The 21,991-nt window shown below is 45.0% G+C and overlaps 1 protein-coding gene across 1 annotated transcript in view; it reads right to left on the bottom strand.

Moving 5' to 3' along the window:
* Window positions 1–21,991, bottom strand: part of SWT1 (SWT1 RNA endoribonuclease homolog) — a 1,175,709-nt gene that overhangs the window by 727,509 nt on the left and 426,209 nt on the right. The window lies entirely within an intron of this gene.

The raw sequence follows: 21,991 nt of genomic DNA, 5'->3' as shown, positions 1-21,991 counted from the left end.
TTTTATATTTTTTTACACTTCTGATTTGGATAATAAATATATAATAGCGCCTCTGGTTAAATCCATTCTAAGCAAACAAACAGATCTCTCAGTGCAATGCCTTAGTGGTATGCATCAGTGGGAATAAATACTGACTATTAATCTCCTTCCAAGGAATGCCTGCTTACAGTATAAACGGTTCACAAACAAGACAAACCGGGAATAGAGATCACAAATGGCGATACTAAATGGACTGCAACAAAGAACCTCTAGAAGACTGTGCAGAATATCAGTCAGAAGACCAAACATCAACCGGCAACTCACGATTCGGAACCATGGGCCAGATGTACGAAGTATTTTTGTGGTGCCATTTGCAATTGCAAAAATGCTTCTTCTTATGTACAAATACCAAATTGCAATTCAATAACAAGTTACCGAATCGCAATTGGTGATTGCAAGAAAATTCTAATTCGGTATTTGGAGGGAAGAGTTTAGGGCGTCCCCTTAAAATACCAAATCACAATGGCATATATTGATAGTTTGTGACAGGAATCCGTACGCAAAACATGAATACTTTACTGACGACTGAAGTGTTAGTGGTAATGAATTTGCAAATGGGAAAGAGCCCTCAAGGGAACCCTTCTACTTTGAAAATGTTTACAAAATTATTTTTGAACAGTATGCAGATGTTCCATGAACCACTACCTACTCTTAAAAAATGTAAGTTAAAGGCTGAGTTTTTTTTTTAATGCATCCTGTTTTATTTAAAAGCAATCACGGAGATGGTGGTCTGCTGACACCAGCAGGCCACCATTCCTGTGATGGCTGAGATTCCTAGTGGGTTGCACATTGCGACCTACCTCATTAATATTCATGAGGTGGGCCACACATTGCGATCTACCTCATTAATATTCATGAGGAAGGTTGATACACGACCCACTAGGAAATCCGTAGTTAGAGAACCGACCCATTAGTACATAGGTTGGTTAGCAGAATAGAACTCTAGTGGCAAATTGCGACCAGAATTTGCCAATCAGAGTTTAATATATCTGGTCCCAGATACTTTACACAGGGCCAGAGGCTGTTGTCTCGCAAGTGGTAGTTCTATCATCTGCCATCTACATTTTAAAAACTAGTAAAATAAGATAAAATTAAACTGAAAATACATTAATTGACTTTGTGCCTGTGTTCAGCCACTTTTTCCATTTTTTTCCAGATTTTTGCCTATTACCCAATAATGCATCACACAAGAACATCAACAGAGTAACAACTCACAATGTGCTTGCTACCTACTCAGCAAGAGTATTATCACCATTAATTTTAGAATTCTGGGACATCACTGCATTGTAATTAATGAGCACAGTTGATCATTGCACTATTCTCATATTCATTATCAATATCCACTTTGATTCGTTTGAGCTTTGTTAATATTTAAATTAATCCATAAAATAGTCATCATTATAAAAAATGCAACGAGTACAACTACACTAGGAATGAACCATTACTTCATCATAACTCACAATTTTCATGAAATACAAGACATAAAGCATTAGTTAGGTCTTGGCTACAGCCAGCTTTGGCTATGTACTGGCAGACTTATTGTCTCCAATAAACAGTAGGGGCTGGTGCTTGCTACAAGTGGTCTGGCAGGTAGGCCAGCAAAGGGGGGGGGGGGGTTGGTTAGGCGAAATGGGGGAAGGTAAGGGGATGCCTGCTCTCTCCAACCACAGCCATACCGCTGGGGTTGGAGAGAGCCTTCACTGCACATGGTGGTTTGGCCAGCCTGAAATGGCTGGCCAAACCGTCATGCTCAGTGAAGGGAGCGCACTGACACTCCCCTCAGTGCTGTCACCCCCTAGGCCGGCCTCAAAGACTCCGCAGGAAAGGAGAAATAAAAAGAGTGTGGTTGTATTTTTATTTTCCTGCCATTTTGGGGGGGGGGGGGGGGGGGGCGAAGCTCCTCTGCCATAGCAGAGGAGCCTCCACTGCAATAAATATAATATAGTAAGAGTGGGCTTTGGGTCAGCTCCTTGCTAATAATTGGATGGCTTTGTTGACTATCTCTAGCCGCTCGCCTTAGAGGTTCCAGCGTTTAAAGACTCGCTTTCCACTGCTACAGGAGTAGCCATCTATCTGCCAAGTTGTTCGTGACCCAGAGGGAGGAGACAAACACCGCGAGGCCGCAGAGGAGGTGAGAGGCGCGGCCCCGGGACTGCGAGGTACAGCGTCAATAACACCAGCTGTTACCTCTTCCCGCGTGAGCCGCGCCCCCTCCCAGTGCCCCGCCCCCAACAAGGCGTACTTCACCTCTCGCGGCCCCCGCTTCGCGGGAGCCGCTCGCCTTAGAGGTTCCAGCATTTAAAGACTCGCTTTCCACTGCTACAGGAGTAGCCATCTATCTGCCAAGTTGTTCGTGACCCAGAGGGAGGAGACAAACACCGCGAGGCCGCAGAGGAGGTGAGAGGCGCGGCCCCGGGACTGCGAGGTACAGCGTCAATAACACCAGCTGTTACCTCTTCCCGCGTGAGCCGCGCCCCCTCCCAGTGCCCCGCCCCCAACAAGGCGTACTTAACCTCTCGCGGCCCCCGCTTCGCGGGAGCCGCTCGCCTTAGAGGTTCCAGCGTTTAAAGACTCGCTTTCCACTGCTACAGGAGTAGCCATCTATCTGCCAAGTTGTTCGTGACCCAGAGGGAGGAGACAAACACCGCGAGGCCGCAGAGGAGGTGAGAGGCGCGGCCCCGGGACTGCGAGGTACAGCGTCAATAACACCAGCTGTTACCTCTTCCCGCGTGAGCCGCGCCCCCTCCCAGTGCCCCGCCCCCCCTCACCTCACAGTCACTTAAGCAGGTCCTCAAACGCGCATCGCGGGACGCGCGCGGGTCGCAGCCCGGGGCGAAGCCCGGGCAAAGGGCGGGCCCGTTTAAGCCCGTTCAAGCCTGTGCAAGTTTGGTCTGGGCCTACCCCTTTGCATCTGGCCCTTTGAACCGCGACCTGTATCCAGATAATCCTTGCTACCATCACTACGCCCCCCTATCAACGTGTATTACAGCGCCACCATGTCCACAAGGGGCAGCAGGAGTAAGACCGCTCAAGGACTGGGCCAGGTTACTGGTCCAATCGACCAATTCATTACGAAAGCAAATGATGCAATCAACCAAGGGATTGTCCTCTTGGAAAGACGTGTTTCGCAAGACCTTGCTGCAGCACGAAGATCCTCAATGGGCCTTCTGGCTTTAGCCAAAACACCTATCCAACAAGAAACTAACGCCCCACTCCTGCTAGATATTCGTGCAGAACTACACACTATCCCAATGAGTGTTGATCTATCTGTCACTCACCTATCTCTAGGGGAAGCCACTTTGGAAGATCTGGAGAAAACACCGACACTGGTGATTAGTCCCACTCAAACGACACCGTTAACCCTGATAGAGTCGCAACCCCGGATAGAGTCGCCACCTTTAGTAGTAGTTTCTCCTACTAAAACTGATAAGGAGGTAAGGGAGGGTGCCATCCCCAAACAAGACAGCACAAAGCCAGTAGTTAAGAACAAGCAGAACTGTCCACCTAAGCACACAAGGTCCAAAAAACCCCCCCGTACTAAACATCAAAATAACCCTACTAATTCCTTGCCTGTAAATGTGGATGACCCCTCTGTAACAGCTGCATCGCTTGATGATGCTCAGAGGGGTTATGCTGATGGCAATATAAACCACTTTGAGCTTAATGCACAAGTACTAGCTACAATTAAGGATCTTATAAAAACTCAATTATTACCAATCGAACGATCCTTAAATAACATCGAGAAGCAAATTGCCAGACTAATTAACCATACCAGCCATTTAAAACCTCCTACTACCACTTTAGCCCCTCCAGTCTCAACGATTGCTAATCACACTAAGACAGCCACTGCTCAGAAATCTGCACCCCCATCCTTAACACACAAAACTCCCTTACCCACAGGTAAAACCCCCAAAACTCCTACCATCACACAAGCGATTCAAACAGACACCAAGGGCACCACTAAGCAAGTACAGGGAAAGCCAGTAACAACCGCCGACCCTCCTAAAACTAAACCAAAGCCTCTCTCCCCCAAACCTTTGGTCGCCCATCAGGCTGATGATACCACTAACAAACCAATTAGACCAAAGAGGCCAATCCATCTTCCTCCAGAGGCAAGCCCCTACACTGTGATCCTCACGGGGGTCCCAGAACTGGAGGAAAATACGAGTGAATCCACCTGGTCCCTAAAAAATAAAGTCATGCAATGGCTTAATATTAACAGACCCCTTCCTATACATCTCAAGAGTAGACTTACCATGGTACGTAGGGTTCCCTGGATTGGGGAAACAAGGAAAAGAACACAGGGGGACTGTATTATCATAAATTTTGATGACCCAGAGACAGTCAGATACATATGTTCTTGGTCGACATTGGAGAGAAAGGGAGGTATAGACACTAATCGTCTGTCCTTTTTCTATCCTCCAAGGTTCCCTCATGAACAAGATTACCCTCTTAGCTGGAACCAATCTCCAGGTTGGAGTTGGTCGCAAGTAGATACGCGTAATAGGAGGAGGGACTGGGATCATTATCCTTGGAACCCAAGAAGAGAGCAACCCTATGCAGAGGGGTGGAGGGGGGCTCCAACCAGTAATTATTTTTCACCCCTAGAAATGGTTGACTGACCATCAAACAACCAAACATCCCCTAAGAACAAGACCAAAACCCCCCGTCTCCTGACAGCTTAGGGTCACCTTCAAGCCAATCTATGGAACCTGGCTTGGAACGACTCATTCTGGGTCTTACTAACATGTCCCTTCCCGGGCCTGTGATTGCTCATACCGATGAACCTCTGGCTCCCCTATTACCCTCAATTTTTGATTCAAGCCATCCTCTTTGCCCATCAAATCACTTTGACCCAAACCTACATATGTCTATTCTAACTTGGAACATAGCTGGTCTTTCAAACAAAGCAAAGGACCCAACCTTCTTGAATTATATAAACACCTTTGACATCATAGCGCTTCAGGAATGTTGGGACCTGACACCTACTAATTTGGATGGCTACAGTACACACTTTACCCCAGCTATCAAGTCAAACAGAGGTAGACCTTCGGGAGGTCTCTGCTTCTATGTGTCAAACAGACTCAATGTATCTTTAGAATGCGTTGAGCTCGTTCCATCTGATCCTAGTTCAAAGTCCTTTGGTCCCTCCCTACAAGCCCTCAAAATGTCTGGGAAGGATGCTGTCAGTTCTCTCTTTATAAATCTATATAATAGTGCACAGAGAGATGACCAACCAAAATGTATAGAGTTTTTCTCCAAACTCATAAAGAAGGGTATGGGAGGGTCTTGTTCAGATAGACGTTTAGTCATATTAGGAGATTTTAATTGTCACCTATGCCCACACAGTGGTACCAGGGTTTGTGACTTAAGAGCCCCAAATGGTGAACATACTACCCACTTTGAACATTCAACCATGGGATCCCAATTGAACAATTTACTACATGAATGGGATCTGGGCTTCTTTAATGACTTAACAGTGCCCCCGACTGACTTTCAACCTACATTTCATGGAAGGGGATCGCTTACGACAATAGACTTCATTCTCTTGTCTAATAGTCATCAAGGCGACGCCCGAGAAATCAGGAGAGAAGAGCTGGTTCTGAGCGATCACTACCCCATTAGTGCCAAAATATACTCCCCCTCTAGTGGAAACAAGCTTGGGAGCGATATAGAAAATCACACTCTATATCTCTTTCATCGAGAAATGGGTACATTATAAAATGGGCAAAAATTGACACATCGAAATTTCTTGAAAATCTGATTAAATCTGCCCCTGACCTTTTCCGGTCTTGCTTAGAATACCTTCCCAATCCAGATGAAATCATCCTTGCATTTGACCAAATCGCCCTACAAATCAGGAAAAATTTGACCAGAAACTGTAACAAAAACAATGTGCCCAAGAGCCATGGCTGGTTTGACCATGAGTGTTCAAACACTCATAACATTCTGAAGGCTACCCTTAATAAAACTCCAAAAAACCGGGTGGAAATAAGATCCGCCCGTGCTGCTTATAAACAGGCAATAAAAAATAGGAAAAAGGAACTGAAAACGGCTGCCTGGGAAGCTCTGTTAAAAGCAAGCTCTTTAAGAGACAATACGGCCTTTTGGAGGGAGGTCAACGCCCCCTTTTTCAGTGATAGGTCAACAGACCTCATAGAAATTGCAATCACGGAAGAAGTTTGGATAAATCACTTTACCGAATTATATAAATTAGATGACCAGATTGAACCACTTAACCTTGAAACTCCACCAACGGAGAGTAACGAGCCGCAAAGCAACCACTCAGAGTCGTTCCCGCTCTCCATTTACTTTAACTACTCAGAAGTGGAATTGGCCATTCTTGAAAGCTCTAATGCCAAAGCGCCCGGCCCGGACGGAATTCCATTAGACCTATTTAAAGATAACATCCAACTGTGGGCACCAATTGTAACTAATGTCCTCAACTCCTATGCCCACAAAGGATTCCCCGCAACCTGGCAAGAAGCGATTATAATACCCATATTTAAAAAAGGCGAAAGAATGGACCCAAAATGTTATAGACCTATTTCCTTATTGGACTCCATGATGAAGGTGGCTGGGAGAGTCCTGTTGAACCAATTGCAATCTTGGGCTCAGGAAAATAACATTTTGTCTAAATTCCAATATGGGTTCGTTTCTAGTCTCGGGACAGTGGAACAATGCCTAAACTTAGCTCTGATCATCTACAAATATGTGATGGCAAAAAGGTGCAACATATATATGACCTTTGTGGACTTAAGCTCTGCTTTTGATTGCCTGAACCACAGTATACTCTGGTCTACCCTCACTGATATGGGAGTTGATTCCAACATACTTGCTTTCATAAAAGAACTATACCGAGGAGCCGGGGCCAAGGTTCGCTATGGCAAGGATGGAACCTGTACGAGCAAGTTTCCTATCAAAAAGGGGGTCAGGCAGGGCTGCATCCTCGCCCCCTTTCTTTTTAACCTGTATATTAACAGTGTTGCTGATTGCCTGGCCAAACTAGATGTTGATTATCCTAAAATAAATGGCCTCGCAGTTCCAATTCTTTTATACGCGGACGACGCTGTTATCATGTCCAGGACCCAACTAGGGCTTCAAAAAGCATTGTCAGCCTTTTCAACATTCATGGGTGTGAGAGGTCTTAGGATTAATGTAAGCAAAACATTTACAATGTGTTGCAGTAAAAAAAAGAACATTTCTTGCAAAACATTTATTGATGCTTCCAAGATCAGCCTCACGAAAACTTTCACCTACCTGGGCATACTTTTTAGTAGTACAGGTTCATGGAAAAACGCTGTCCACACTCAAAACCTGGCTTTTATTAGGCAAATTGGTGCCTTAAAGAAATTCGCCCCAAAACTAGGTGGGAAACCGGTTAGGATTTTGTTGGAAATATTTGCAGCTAAATGCGTCTCCACTGCAACATATGGAGCTGGTATCTGGGGTCTGGCGGACTGTGGAGAGATACAAACCAGCGAGAACGCATTCCTAAGATACTTGCTGGCTGTTCCCCGATCTATTTCTACCACAGTCTGTCACAATGAGCTCGCCCGGGCATATATTTCGGATATAATTAAAGTCGCACCAATTTTGCTATGGCACAAAGTATGGTCCTCGGAAAAAACGGTGCTCAACCAAGAAGTAATTAAGGACTGTATGGCCTTATCTGATTCAAGAAAAATACCCTGGCTTGCTTATGTACAGAAATTCTTAACATCATTGGACTTGGCTAATTTATACGTCAACCCGACTATGTGCCAAACCATTTCTAAAAAGGACCTTAAGGCTCGCTGTTTGGGTCTACTCGCTGACAGGCGCTCCTATCTCGAAGGTAATAAAACATCGATTGCCTACCACAATCTCTTACTTTATGAAGCCGGCATTTCTTTTTATCTTTCCCTGACTCTTTCAACCTACACGAGAATGTTGCTAACAAGGATGAGGACGGATTGTTTTTTACCGTCTACTAACATTTCCCACCATAAATGACTGGTCTACTACTTTGGTGGTCTGTCCTTGTGACAATGTTTCCAAGCAATCCAACATTCACGTCCTTTTATTTTGCAAATTTTATGACTGGGGCAGAAAGAAACATCTTCTCCCAATCTTGAAACTGTGGGGCTTAAGACAGTGTAGGCCAGCCTTACTTAAGCTATACATGCTCGAAGATGAACTTACAATTACTGCAGCTGCTAGCTTTTTGAAATTTGCAGTAAGGTGCAGAGCGTCTATGAATTGACTGACTGACTTCTGATCCCCGACAGCCACAATTTGTATATTCCTATACTTTTTCTTCTATTCCCAAATTTCATGTTTTATGCTTGAGTTTTGAACTCTTTTTAATATGTTATATTAATTGTGCTTTTATGATTTTCATTTGCTAAAATCGAATAAAGCTATATTTGAATTGAATTGAATTGACTATCTCTAGCACCTGCTCTTGATTCAATTACTTCTCTCTCTATTCTTGTGTTTGCCCTTTGGCATTTCGGTTTCACATGGTTCTGATTGGATGCATAGTATCCTTCCACTGCTGCCTTGAGGGGATCTTTTTAGATTGAGCCTACCAGACACTGCAAGCTGTGTGGTTGCAAAATACCTATTGCGGGATTACTACGAATTTACAAGGGCTTACATACTAATTACTAATTACCACTGGCTGGCTCTACTTACTGTGGCTCATTTTCATGCTTCTTATTCAATGGCTTTCCTTGTCCAAGTTATGTTTGCTCCACCCCTAGAGGGCAGCAACCTTAACACCCTCTTGACTGGCTGACTTATGTCCTTCAACTTATCACTTTTGGGAATTTCCTTTTTGGTTAAGCACTCCATCACAGTGCATTTATGTCCCATTCTCTGCTAAATACCCTACCCTGTGTTTACTATCTCCCTTAAAGCGGATACCTTTCTCTCCTGTATGCTTCTACCCCACAGCCACGCTCCCTGTTGCTGTCTCCTTCATGTGCATCTCCCCACTCCTTTTTGATCTCTTCCTCATGCTCTACCCGCTTCCTCAAACCCTCTATCCTCATCCACTCCTCCTTTGCTCCACCATGCCTGTCACTTATTAAACGTATATTTTCATTTTAGGAGGGCCAAAAATGCTAACACTTACTATTTCTTTTTACTGACTGAACTAAGCAGCACCTGCCATCTTAGATCAGTCAATAAATAAAAAGAAAATGGTGCCCTGTCATTCTGCAGCAATGCATGCGAATCCGTGGTAAAACATTAATTTTTACAAATTATGTGTTACTTTTTAATAATGCTATTTAACTCCACCAAAAAGCACTGGCAAAGCCAGTAGGTCCCAAAGGCAATATATATTGGCTTCGCCAATGCTTATTTCTTTGTGTCAGCACTCAATGTGAGTGCATATATTGCTGTGTTCTCTCACCTGCTTCTTTTCTTCTTTCCTCTGATAGTCTGGTAGCTGCAACTCGCTCGCAGTATGAATCTAGTTTTCAAATTGTAATCTATTCATCTTTGTACAATGTCAGAAAGGTAAATAAAAATTGACTGCATATGTTATGACATGTGTGCGCATGGGTCATTCACTATCTGCCCGCATAAGTCATGAAGCACATGTCATCATAATCATCAAGGGAACTTTATTCGGTTATGTTAACCATGAAAGCACAAATAAAAAATAAGAAAACTTAAAACATCATCACAAATATTTTAAATAGCATTCATGCATGGACATCAAATTCCTCACAATGGCACAAACAGCACAGAATTATGAAAAGGTACAGCAGATTTTAAGTTAAAATTTTACCACGGTGAAACATACTTTACTCCCTGATTGCGTTTGTACATAACACAGCACGGTTCAGCACCTATTGAATCTATCCTTCTTCAGGAAATGAATTAGATATCCAAGAGCAAAGAAACACTAGTGCAATAAAGTCTGGTGGGAATTCTTATCGTAAGAGCAGCAGCAAATCGATTCATTACCAAAACTGTCTTTGGGTAAAAGGGAGGTAGCCATGTACGGGGCCCATCCTGAACCTTGAAAGAAGAGCTCTCTCTCAGGGCTGTGTAATGCCGGAGAGATAGGGCTCTAAAACTATCGAGGGCTTCAGAATGCAATATTGTCTTAATGAAGGTTTAGACAATTCAACTGCCTTTCTAGAGCTAGGCTCCAAAAATATTTTCTTCACCTCATTTGCCCCTATCTGTTTTACAGATAGGGGCGAATGAGACAATAAAAATTGTCCGACTAATTCCGCTGCAACAGAGTTAAATCATTTTTATGTCCTTTTAGCAATTCAAACGATCTTCAATAATATTTTTATTTAGAGAAGCTCAGCGACAGGAACGTGACGAAACAATAGCAATAGAAGGTCCAGCCTAATATAATCCTCAACATAATGGAGGCATAGGTAGTAGTACAAAAATAATGAGCCGGGAAGGGCAAGAATACGTGGCAACATTGTTTTCCTCATTTGAAAGTGCTTAAAGAACAGTAGCCCCAAATGCAAGCACAATATGTCAAAATCAGAATGCAGTTCATTTTATGTACCTCAAGCAGCAGAAGAATTGGTTTGCTGCTAATATCCTGCCAATATTGGTAGGAAAATTGAATAGAGCCCCCATTGATTCAGTACATTTTGTGTTGTCTGAGTGCAACACTGGGCTCCCAGGAACTGGCCGAGTAAAACGTAACCCCCAAATAAGAGAAATGATGTACCTTCTCAATTAACTTTTCCTTCACAAAGAAAGTCCAGTATTTTCTGGTTTTAGGTCCACAGGCCATGTTTTGGAAATATGGGTATCTAAATTAAGGCCCTCCATAAAACAGAACAAAGGCAGCAATTAAACATTTAAGACCTTTGGGGATATGTGAAAACATAACAGTTTCTCCTGCATAAAGCAGGGCATAGGTCTACTTTTTACAAGGGGCATATCCTGCCCATGCTCAAACAAGCAAGAATCTGCCCCAGCTTGGCCCTGTTCTTGCAATCAAATGAAATACTTGGGTCCAAAAAGGGAAGATGAAAGGCATTCGATTTAGCTGCAGTATACTTACTGGCAGTTAGGTGCAGATTAAGACATTGTTTTATGGTTTCCAGAACCTCGCTAAACCCATACTGGACATCTGCCAGGATGTCTTTATCATCCACTCAGGCTCAGAAACTGGACAACCAAATCTCACCTACCACTTTTACGGTGAAGTTGATCAAACAGACTGGCCTAAAACATCAGGGATCTCGTTGACTGCTCATTTCGGGCACAGGAACTATAATGGAGATGGACCAAGAGCAAGGATATTAGCTACTACAACCAGAGTTCAAAACATTCGGGATTAACGGAGCCCATAACTAGATATTAGATTTATAGAAGTCAATAGGCACAACGTTGGGGTCCAGGGCTTTACCAGAGAGCCTTTCTCGTACAGCAAAGACCACTTCAGAATATTCAGCGTTTATACCAAGAGGTTTTACTGGGGTGAACAGCGCATTACCATATGATCAGCAGAAATATGTGCTGCTAAAGAAGGGGCATGGCAACTGTTACATTTGTTGGAATAAACTACTTTCCAGACCACTGAAGTATTTGTAAGCTTACAGCAAAAAACACAAAATGATGGACGGAATGTTGCACAATGGCAAAACATTCACCCCCAGTCACAGATCTGGGTTTAATCCATCGTTATTTTGCTCATCAAGCCACCCCAGTTCAGACATGGCCATATGCAAGTCAGTCTTGACCCTGTGCCTCATGGGAACAGTCCAGCCCAAACTTTCCGGTCTAGGAAAGACATAGCTTGGTAGTTCGGGCTGGACTGTTCCCATGAGGCACAGGGTCAAGGCTGATTTGCATATAGCCAGTGTCTGACCTAGGGTGGTGTGGTGTGCAAAAAAACGATGGATTTAGGCCCAGATCTTTGTACTGGGGTGAATGTAAGACATTATTCTGCATTCTTTCCATCAACTGTGTTTTTTTCAATTTTCACCCCGAGTGGACTGGGTATGCTCAGACGTGAGTCCCAGGCTCTCCACATCACTGGAGTCAAGCTATCCAGGCTGAAGAAGGCTGATAGCCAGAAACCGGTCCTTGGATTCTTGATTTCAGTCTAGGAAAGACATGACTTGGTAGTTCGGGCTGGACTGTTCCCATGAGGCACAGGGTCAAGGCTGATTTGCATATAGCCAGTGTCTGACCTAGGGTGGTGTGGAGTGCAAAAAAACCGATGGATTTAGGCCCAGATCTTTGTACTAGGGTGAATGTAAGACATTGTTCTGCATTCTGTCCAGCAACTGTGTTTTTTGTAAGCTTAGATACAGCCTCCACAGACTCCCAAGCTTTATTTCTAACTTCATTTTTCCTCCTCTTAAAAATAGCTTTGTAACTGACCCTACAGACAACAATCTCTCAAACCGTTAAGAGTATACTTAGAAATAAATCACACAGGTGAAGTCTTAAACAAACTATTTGGGAAACACTGAAAGTGGTAATAAGGAGTAAGATAATAGCTCCGGCCACAGCAGATAACAGAAATCAGAAGTTACTTTACAAAATGTTAGAATCTCACCTAAAGGCAGTGGAAGAAAAGCAAACCGTCAGGCACCTGAAAAGACCTCTGTGAAGAGACCAAAGTAAGGGGTCAACTAAATAACTTACTTTCGAGGCAACACTACGAATTTGAGAATAAAACACACACCCCTCTAGCAAGAGCATTAAATAAAAAAACAAAATAGAAACAAGGTTGTGTCAATCAAAGATAGACATGACCAATGTATATTTGATGATAGGGCTAAAAGGGAATTGCTCAGAAAATACTACACGTTCCTATGCACACAGACACACCAAGGCCAACTCCTAGAACTAACAGACCTCTCTAAAAGAAACAAGTAAAGAGAACACCTGACTCACCCAATAGATGATAATGAGGGTCACACGGAGGAAGAATAACACAGGGCACTTGACAGGGCTACCCAATGTACCTATCATTTTTTAGATCTCGCCTACGCAGTGCGCAAACGTTGCTTAGAGGAACATCTTGGGATCGCTCCAGGCTTTAGTTGAAACACGTGCACGTTTTGCACTGTTTCCTATTAGTACTCGTGCATGTATGGCGTTTAACTTGCAGGAGCGAGCAGCTGCACCATCTGTTAGCAATTATAGCGCTCGCTCCCACAAGGTAAACACCATACCTGGACTTCCGGCTGCGCGCCTTTGAAACCCCTTGGCGTGGGGCCCTCAGCGTCGCTTTAACTTCTGCGGCAGCGGGACCGCGCTTGTCTTTCAGCGCTTGTTTAACTAAGTGGCTGCGGGATGGGGCTCGGTTTCCGCGCTTGCATTTGGGTGGGTATGGCCCCTTTACACAGGGTGGTTTTATGCCATTTGTTGCGATCGCGTGATCTATTCGTCGGAGAGAGCTTGTGAGGTGATCGCCACTGCAGAGATTTAAATAGGGAAGTGCGCAGGATCAGACATGGAGTCCTTGGAGCGCCAGCCGCCGGGCTGAAACCTCAGGACTGGAAGAACGTAATGTGTATCAAAGGTTGTTGAATCCATCCTGAACCCTCTCCCTCCTCTGTGTTTCTCGCAGACTTTGCATTGGTTCCCAGAAAAAGTGCTGGTTCTCAGAAATAAAGTGCTACCTGTGTGCCAAGTCCACATGGCTTATGAGAGGGCGGACGTTGCCTGAAGGGCCTGCTTTCTGCCGAAGTGACCCATGACCCACTCAGTGCTTACCGTGCCCACCCAGTCCTTGGCCGCTGTGCCTCTGAGGAGGAAAGCCTGCTCTCTCGTGCATACTATGGTGCATCACCAAGCTGACGCATGCGCCTGAGGCAGAGCCTGTACCCTGGATGTGGCTGCACACAGAGTTCAGAGGCGAGGCATAGTTTGTACGGCAGGATCACAGAAATCTTTAACTTCTCTCCTGATTCCCGTCATCTCCATCTTTAGTGGTCTCAGCCCCACAGGTGCAGCACGTGCTGCATCCGCGGCAGTGGTGAAGCAACCCATACGCAGGAGGGACCTCTTCTGAGTGTTCAGCGGAGTGTTTCTCTTCCATGCCCATTCAATCCTTGGTCTCGCACTCCTGCTGTTACTCCAGTACTATGGTGGTAGCACCAGCAAAAGTTAAGGTGCTGTAAGACAAAGCCTTCCAAACAGTCTCACCTTTAGGAAATGATTTCAAGGAGTTTGTACCAGTGATGAAAGTACTCTGGTAAGGAGCTCCAGTAAAATCAATACAGACCAGCAGCACACAGACCACCCACTTTAGAACGTGGCTTCAAACTTAACATTCTTTATAGCTCTTCAAACATCAGTAGAGTCAGAGGAACACGTAAATCTCTTTTGACATACACTTCGGAAGCTCTCTCTCTGAGCAGGAACGTGACCAGAGGCGCAGATTGGTGGATTGGTCCAGACAGAAGCAAGCAGTCACTTTTCCCATGATTGTGAGCAATTTGTAAACAAAAGATTCTCGCAATAGAGGCCACTGTTAGCAGGTGGGTACCAATGGTGCGAGGGCACAGCTACACCCGGCTGTCCAGACCCAGTGCTTGAGGGTCAAGGGGTTGGTGTTGAGGGTGAGTGAGGGGGGGGCTTGGGGGGGGGGGGGTCTCACTGGTCCAGGCCAGTCCGTCTTCCTGCCCAGTTTCTAGGAGCTAAGCACGTGAAGCAGAATAGACTGTGCAGATCCAAGATGTCGGCCCAGGGGGCGCACACTGATCACACAGTATCTGACCCAAGCAGTGAGTGCCCAGGGATGTGGGTTGTATGTGGGTTCAGTCCCGGTTGCTCCGAGCAGGAGCAGTGCCTTGAAGTCCCCTGGCTGCATTCCCCTATATATATTTCATGCCAATATCTCGAATAATGATGTGCTGATTAAAGAACTGTACAGGCAGTAATGAGGGTTTGTGTGGGCTCTCCGAGCCTGCCCTGAGGGGCTGGAAATATAAATCTGGTCTGATGTATAACAGTGGTCTGTATAAAAACGGCGCAAACTAGTAACGCGTCATTGTGAGCTAGCTTTGTGTGGCCTCCTCTGATAACAACCTATGGCCTCCTCTGATAACCTGCAGTCTGCCTCATCATTACATATTGAATCAGTCAATCAGTTGGTACTTATATAGCGGAGCGTATCACCCATGTGGGTATCTAGGTGCTGGGATGCCGGGCTCAGTCGAAGAGCCAGGTCTTGGGTCTCTTCCTGAAGTTCGTCAGTGAGCGTGATGTTCGGAGGTGGAGGGGGTATTGAAGATTGAATGTGTTAAGAGCTATGGGGGGAGATCACCAGGTCCACAAAGGAGGGTTGTACCCTACAGCCAGGGCCACTGGAATTATGCGATTGTAGCGATGCAGCGGTTTCCGCATAATTATAGATTTGCTGCATTTGCCACATAATCCATCATCTGCTGATCTTAACAAAAAAAGAATTCTTTCTAGCGGAAACGGTTCAAAAGCTACTAAAAATGCAGCAACATGTTTCCGCGCGGTGGAAGACCCTTTGCAAAACTGGACTGGTCAACTTTCTATTGCTTGTTGCTATATTTGGGTGTTAAACTGGTCCTAATGGAGGTGCAACCAATGCCCAGACAGCGTTACCAAGTATAAACAAGCATTGGCAGGGCCAAGAGGTCTCGCCTTTGGGACCTTATAAGTATTTAGTTATCCAGCACAATATCCTTGGTGCAACAACATCAACTATTGCATGGCTAAACACTTATGAGGTCCCAAAGGCGATACCTATTGGCTATGCCAATGCTTGTTTTCTATGGCTATAGTTCCACTATTACAAATCACATGAACACAGGTGGGTAATCAAACTATGACATTTATGGGAATACGCACTAAGTCTTACTGTTTGCAGACAATGTCCTTTAATACATCATAGACTTAGTGGCCTCTATCCTAAACTTAATGGCAGTCCTCGAGGACACGGAAAGGAATCAGGGTCCAAAATGAACACCAACAAACCAGAACAGTTGCTGCTGCAAACAACAAAAGGTACCAGAGGGTCTGAAATCAAACAAAGCTCAAAGGTGTACGGTAGCCACCTAACCAACCACAGTCCCTCGTTCACCCAGGGGTCAAAATGATTGACACAAAAGGCTCTCACGGGATGAGGAAAATACCCATCAGTCACCATACGGATCCGCCCTTCATCATTTGGGATTTTATCCGGACCACCCGTCTGAGAAAATCAGTGCCACAATCAAAGGATGACCTGGTGGTAAGGAGGTCCCTTAAGTTGTTATTGATTACAGTGTGGTCTACCACTCGAAATTAATGAGTGGAAAAAGGCATGGGACTGGGGTGTGCAGTGCAAATAACTGTGAGTGAGAAAAAGAAACCAAGACAAGAAAGTGTGTTAAAATTGGTCAAAAGAGCACGGAACAACCTTTATTCTGTGTATGCTCTCAATACCAAGATTAAAAATATATAACCTTAGGCAGTCAAATTAGGTAGACTGTCTGAGGTGAGGTCGGTCGACATGTTTCAGCAAACACTGACTTTTGCGTCCTTGCTTTCATCAGGACCAGAACTATGATGCTAGTGCTACTGCACAAGGTGAAATATATCATAAAGTGACAGAGTGACAAAAGGAGAAGAGAAACCAGTGCAAAAAGTCACCTGTATGATCCAAATGCCATTACAGTTAGTGCTGTTCACTGTGGAAAAAATAAAGGAAGTGAGTGTCAGGTTAGGCGATCTGTACCCTATGAACTATAGAGTAAGTCCATCATCTATGGATCAACAATGAAATCACATAAAAATGATGTTGATATATGCACTCTTATTATTAGAGAGTCAGTTGTCATCCATTCGGAAATACATATTATTAGCCAAACGTCATATAGTTCTTACCTTAATCTGTAAGGTAGAATTGCCTCACCCCACCTGGCAGCGGCTCAGGGGAATATGAAGCACCGCTCTAGAAAACATGTAAAGCACATGTAAACATAGTGTGCACAACAAAATACAAACACCTCTCTACCATCAATGACCGGGAATCAGCGAGACTCGCACTGACATTTAATGCTACCGTTCCCAATTACTACCAGTTGTAAAGGAGGAAAGACTCCCTTACATAAAACGGGCTCTTTGAAACGGGGCATAGCAGCGAGTAATTAGGTAGGGAGCAGCTCGTCTTACCTCTCCGTCGGTACTCCGTGGCCGGCGTCCTAGCCGACAGGGGAGGTACCAGACGGCAAGAACGAAGCTGTTTATCAACTGCGCTTTCATTGGTGGACAGATCACGTGGTGTGCACGGACGCGCGATCTTATTGGTTCCGCTCGCGTATAACGTCTTACAAGCGTACCCATTGGTGGTCTCAGGGTAAATAAGCAATCTGATAGGTGGATAGGAGGACACGATGAGAAAGGTCTGATTATGTGTGTGGGTTGTCAAGGCAACTGTAGGGGCAGTGTTACTGAATGTAATACCAGACTCGTATATACAAGGTAAAGTTGTAAACAAATTCAAATGACAGCACTCGTGTCATGTGTTGTCATGAATTTGACAGTGGGTGTGTACTAAAAGGGATTCACTCTAGATGGAATATTAAAGTGGAAATTTGGCCAAAGTCAAACGTGAGGGTTTGAAGAGTTATTACTGCACAGTAGAGCGTAATTTACCAGTGCGCTCATGTACTGTTTTGTCAAAGATGAAATGGAACAAGTGTCCACGTGGTGGACATGAAACCCCGATGGGGTGGTTAACTGTGCAGAAGGCAAAAAAAGTTAGTAATGACATATTCATTAGGTTGATTTTATCTCAGATTAGAGAACTCGTTGCAATAAGACAGACTATAAGGTGGACCATGGGATTTCATCGTTCAGGCCTTCATGATGTGTGTTAAGTTTTAGTACCCATTTTTGTTCTTTAATCAATAGATACTTGGCCACATCCGCTGTGTGTGATGGAATGAAGGGTTGTTCAAGGTCGGTCCAATGAAAATCCGTAGCTAGATGTTTTGCTTCCAGAAAGTGGGTGGTTAGTTTCGTGGCCTGTCTGGCACATCGAATGGTGCTTTTATGCTCCGATATCCTTATGCGGACTTTACGTGTGGTCATACCCACATACTTATATCCACAAGGGCAGGTTATCAGATAGATCAGACGGTCACTATTGCAGTTAGTAAACTTCGTCTGCTTCCAGGGTCTAGGTGCTGGGATGCCGGGCTCAGTCGAAGAGCCAGGTCTTGGGTCTCTTCCTGAAGTTCGTCAGTGAGCATGATGTTCGGAGGTGGAGGGGGTATTGAAGATTGAATGTGTTAAGAGCTATGGGGGGAGATCACCAGGTCCACAAAGGAGGGTTGTACCCTACAGCCAGGGCCACTGGAATTATGCGATTGTAGCGATGCAGCGATTTCCGCATAATTATAGATTCGCTGTATTTGCCACATAATCCATCATCTGCTGATCTTAACAAAAAAAGAATTGTTTCTAGCGGAAACGGTTCAAAAGCTACTAAAAATGCAGCAACATGTTTCCGCGCGGTGGAAGACCCTTTGCAAAACTGGACTGGTCAACTTTCTATTGCTTGTTGCTATATTTGGGTGTTAAACTGGTCCTAATGGAGGTGCAACCAATGCCCAGACAGCGTTACCAAGTATAAACAAGCATTGGCAGGGCCAAGAGGTCTCGCCTCTGGGACCTTATAAGTATTTAGTTATCCAGCACAATATCCTTGGTGCAACAACATCAACTATTGCATGGCTAAACACTTATGAGGTCCCAAAGGCGATACCTATTGGCTATGCCAATGCTTGTTTTCTATGGCTATAGTTCCACTATTACAAATCACATGAACACAGGTGGGTAATCAAACTATGACATTTATGGGACTACGCACTAAGTCTTACTGTTTGCAGACAATGTCCTTTAATACATCATAGACTTAGTGGCCTCTATCCTAAACTTAATGGCAGTCCTCGAGGACACGGAAAGGAATCAGGGTCCAAAATGAACACCAACAAACCAGAACAGTTGCTGCTGCAGACATATAATGGCACTGTGAGAAGAATAAGACAGGAAGTCCCACTTAAAATGAAGCCTTACTCAATCAAATGTTCGTGAAGACAATAGAGACCCTTTTTCAGACCAATATTCCAACACTGATAGATGAAATTTCAGAAGACCTGTACAATCTGGCATCAAAATGCATCTCATGGATAGGGAGGATTAATGCACTGAAATGGTCTGTCGTACCAAGGCTGTTACATGTCTTTCAGGCTTTGCCCTTTAAAATAGATCTAGGAGTTTTAGAACACATACACCCCGAGTGCAAAATGACCGCGAGGACGTAGTTGTTCTCGGCTCCTGCATCGGAGTCCGGCAGGAGCACTATAATCGGTGCCAAGACTCGCTCCAATACCGGGAAAGCTCGGAGTCTGGAGGCACAAAGCTTAGAGACTACTTTGGGGGTGCAGAAAGATGCAGAAGAGCACCCCAACCATCTAAACCGCAACAGACTTGTAGCGGACCCGTTGGCCTAATATGGCGGCTGGACAACATTTCATTTAGATCCCAATGCGTTCAGAGCCCGGCAGTATACCTTACGCGGCGGTGAGCGGGAGAAAGAATGCAGGACCCCTCTTGAAGGGAGTGACTTGTTGCGGCATAGCGCCGAGGGATCGACATCCACTTCTAAACATCGCAGACTTCACCACAGTCAAGCAGTGGCGTCACTAGGGTTGGTGTCACCCAGTGCGGTAGCTCATGGTGTCACCCCCTCACAACTGGTGTGCCGAGCGCCAGCCCAGGGACAGCTTTATGTGACATGTACAGTTTCAATTTGTGCCCTTCCTTTCAGCTGCCGGAGTACAGAAACATAGCACCCAAGAATTAATAAACGCTCTTTGGGGATGGAAGATTAAGTATTGTATTGTAATTGCATTTATATAGCCCTTACTAGTTACTACTACCCCTGACGAGGCGTCGAAGCGCTTTTTCGGCAAGTAGCATGCTACTCCGGGACCAGTAAAACACGTGCAATATAAACAGAAGCTAAATCACAGATTTGAAATTCATCCATTGGTCAGAAATTGAGCAGTGCTTTTGACGGTAAAATTAGGGAAATGATTATTAGGCCCATAAGTGACACCAGTTGCAATGCTAACTTTTAATTACAACATGGTCTGAGACCCGGAGGGACCACCCACTTAAACCATTGCTTTAGCAGTCTTGGGGCTTGTTTACAAGCCCCATACACCGTTGGTACGTCGCATTTTCCCATATTAAAAATGGCACGGCGCAAGGGGCTTGTAAATAAGCCCCATTGGAGTTTTGCTCCCACCAAAATCACAGGAGTCATATTTATGACACTCCACACAGAGGCCAAAGATTGAATACATACAGCCTGATCTAAATGCACACCTGCTCAAGTATGTTGACCCCAACTGCGCCCTGAGCACTAACTCCAACACATTCCCTTTCACAGGCGCTAAATTCAGGGCCAGAGCGAGATCAGTTTGCTTGCAGAATGCACTGTAAAATAAAAAAAAAGACTCGCCCTTTAAAATATACACTCGACCCTGTCATTGATTAGAAAGATGCAATATTTTAGGGACAGGCAGCTACTGTTTATTTAGTCCTGCTGCTTAGTAGCACGATTGCATCTTGAAGGCTAATAAATATACAGTCTGTACTTTAGCATTATATAACTAAACGTAAAGCTGTAAAGCATTTTCCTTCATGCCGAATCTTAAAACAAACCTTATGTCACGAATCATGATAGTTATAAAACAGCATGAGCATCGGTGTTTACCTTGATGCTGAGTACGTTGAGAAACACCGACTTTTCGTTATCTTGAGAATCTCTGCTCAGGCTCTTCCAGCAGGGTCTCTGCTGTTGGGGAGCTCCTCAGAATGTGTTTTCTCGCAACTTGTCAGTTGTCACCTGTGCAACCTCCCCCCCCCCCCCCCCCCCCCCCCATCGCCTCCTGCGGCTGCCCACACAGCGCTACCTCCGCAAGAGTCATATTCTTCGAAAGGAAACAGTTCCCACCCTCTGTTAGGCTCCAACCACTGCGTTCCTGTCTAACAGGTTGCATCGTCAGCAGGGCTCCCTGTAACTTTAGAGGCACTCACTTTGAGGATGCGCGCGGCAATTCGAAAGGTCTGTCTGGTGGCTGCAACTATTCCCTCAGCAAATGCAGTCCTGGAACCATGAGGCGCAGCAGGCCCGTGCCAGTGGCAGTCGAGTCCTACCCCAGCTCCGGCCCGCCGCTTCTGACTGACGCAAGGTCACAATGCAGCTCCCAGGATAGTGTGCTGCATGGATAAATACGTGTAACGTCCCAAAGGCGATGAAACAGATTGCATTGAAAATGCTTGCTTCTTTTGAATTCCTGTTCACCGGTGTTCCAATCTGTTTCCGTAGGTTTTTGCCCTAAACTGACAGTTGAAACATCATTCAGTACAAATGTTCATGAGACTTGTGCAAAAACATGGAAGCTGGTCCTATTCATAGTGCGACTCACCCAACTAGTTCACACCTGATGTGGAGCAGCTCACGGGTGGCGGGAGCAAGGTGACTACCTTCAACAGGCCGGGCTCCTATAAACAATAGATTTCCACATTGTGTGCTTTTGAGCTCTTATGTTCCGTCTTGACAGCATATATATTTGAACTTCACACACCAATAAAGCAGGTATGCACTCGGTTCACGAAAAATAGCAAACTTGCGGCTCCTGCAAAGGATGGTGTTTAAGCTCAATGGTACTCTCACAGAAAGAGATGAAATGCACGGCAAATTCGTTCCGTAAATCTCCTTTGCTTCCTGCCTCCACTTCAAAGGGACATATATCTCGGTTTTAAACTATTTGAAATAGCTGTAATGATTTATATCTCCTGTGTATGCAAAATACTCTCCAGTGAAAGTGGAACAGGGCTGGCGTCCATCCCCCCACCACGGCGCCACAGAGCCTGCAACCCAACGACTCTGCTGAGGGCAGGACCCGGCCCCCGCCTGAGT

The sequence above is a fragment of the Lissotriton vulgaris genome, chromosome 1_1 (genome assembly GCF_964263255.1).
Source record: "Lissotriton vulgaris chromosome 1_1, aLisVul1.2, whole genome shotgun sequence".
Taxonomy (NCBI): domain Eukaryota; kingdom Metazoa; phylum Chordata; class Amphibia; order Caudata; family Salamandridae; genus Lissotriton; species Lissotriton vulgaris.
This window is presented reverse-complemented; position numbering and strand designations above follow the sequence as displayed.